This window comes from Orycteropus afer, unplaced genomic scaffold (assembly GCF_000298275.1).
Source record: "Orycteropus afer afer isolate SDZICR_OR568_19922 unplaced genomic scaffold, OryAfe1.0 scaffold00046, whole genome shotgun sequence".
Lineage (NCBI taxonomy): Eukaryota > Metazoa > Chordata > Mammalia > Tubulidentata > Orycteropodidae > Orycteropus > Orycteropus afer.
In genome coordinates, this window is record NW_006921633.1 from 3927562 (window position 1) to 3929476 (window position 1915).

The following is a 1915-nucleotide window of genomic DNA, read 5'->3' on the forward strand; positions in this document are numbered from 1 at the left end:
GGGTCCATAAAGTGTAACTAAGAAATAGCTTCAGAACTGCTTGTTAAACAGTAATCTGTGTGTGCCACAAGAGTTTGGAACAACACAGAGGGCTGGGATTCTGCCTCCATGGCCTGTACTTCCCTACACACAGTCAGATAGCTCAGGTTCCTGCAGGCCTTCAAATCTCCACTCATATCCCTGTGCAAGAGGGGAGTTTCCAACAGGTGAAGGAAGCAGCAGCTACTGAATATGGAATGGCTCATTCTTACTTCAGTATGATATGATAGATATCACTGGTTTCTGCTTTCAGTGTGTCCAGAATGAAACAGGCTTCTTCCTCTATCATTGAAGAAAGTACCATTTGAGTCTCCATCCTCATGCTTCTGCTGTTGTTGCTGCTGCTCCTGCAACTGCACAGACTCCTGACAAGCATAAATGGTCAATCTTGGATGCACCATGTGGCCTTTTAATGCATTAAAAAGTCTCATTCCATCTGCAGGGCCACAGATTTGGATCACATCATCTCTAGTTAGTTTCAGTAAATCTGCCCCTGAGATTTTGCTGAAAAGCCTTATGACGGTAGAAAAACAGTTCCTATGCAACCACTGCTGAGCTTCCTGAGGTGTGGTTGTTGGCAAGAGGTTATCTGTGACTTCTGGGGGAGGTTCTGGCTGGTGGTTTGGTGAACCATTTCCTCTCCCAAGAGAAAAACTGCTATAGGGACTGTTGAAGACAGGTGATGCAGAATTATTGACGTTCGTGCTTTCAGGCCATGGAGAACACTCTGTGAGTATAGTTGTCTCATAGGAAGGTTGATATTACACAAGTATCTCTGTGTGTTGGGTAAGTTATTTAACTTCATGCATCATTTTCTCCATTTGTAAAATGGGGTATTAATAGCCCAAATATCATAGGACTGGTGTGAGGGTTAAAAGAGTTAATATATATATTTTTCATGAGGTGTTCGTTTCTCCATATTCTCCCTATCCGTTTTCTGTTTTCTGTCTGCAGCTTTGGGCTTGAAGACTTTGATCTGGCAGCTGGCTGAGTGTAAGTACTCAGTGTATTCCCTATTCTCATTCTCCTTGAAGGTATCAGTTTGTACTTGGAATGGCACACCCTTTTCTCCACCATGTTTCCTCATAGTGAACCCTGTGCTAATACAATGCACCTGAATAAACACAGATGTCCCCTTTGCAGGGTCCCACAGGAGCTCCACTGTGTTTAGTTGAGTTGGTTAGCCCTAGGATCAGTTAAACCCACAGATATTGGGATATCTATGTCAAGAATTCTATCTCTAGCTCGGTTCCACCTCCAGCACTCCAGCTGCTGATGTTCAGCGTACTGTAGTCGTCTGCCATGGAACACCACATGGAATATACTCTTCGCTAGCTTGCCATTAATTTCTTGAAGTTCTCCAAGTTCCCTAGCATTCGAATTACATAGGACTGTCCTCATGCTATAGGCACCAGCACCCAATTCCTGGCCGATCCCAGACCAGCATCAAAGTCCTGCACCAGCCCGGATTCAATCACTTTGGCTGTCAAAGGCAGCTTCAGATCCCAGGCCATCCTGTCTCCTTCCTTGCCTCGGAAGACACCGTTGCTTGTATGATGGCACGGTGCGTGATTCTAGGCAACAGGGGCAAGACTGTAGAAAACTCCAAGCCAAGATCTCCCACGCTGTGGCCACCAACCTCCCCCAAGCCCGACAGTCACTGCTGGCACAACTAATCTCCTGTACCCCTGGCTTCTCACTCTTAGCTGCCCTGGCTTCCAAAAACCCTCCCACCTAGCTCTCTAGAGAGTGAGTACCCCTTTGCTCAACTATTCCAGACTGCCCAGAAGCAGCCCTTGACTCCCACACTCCTACTCCTTCGGTTTCCCCGCTCAGAACTTGTGGTGGTCATTGGCTGGCAGCGACTGGCAGCCAG

The 1915-nt window shown here is 46.8% G+C and overlaps 1 pseudogene; it reads right to left on the reverse strand.

Moving 5' to 3' along the window:
- Positions 1–247: 247 nt before the first annotated feature.
- On the reverse strand, positions 248–1553 carry LOC103194620 (annotated as a pseudogene).
- Positions 1554–1915: the final 362 nt, after the last annotated feature.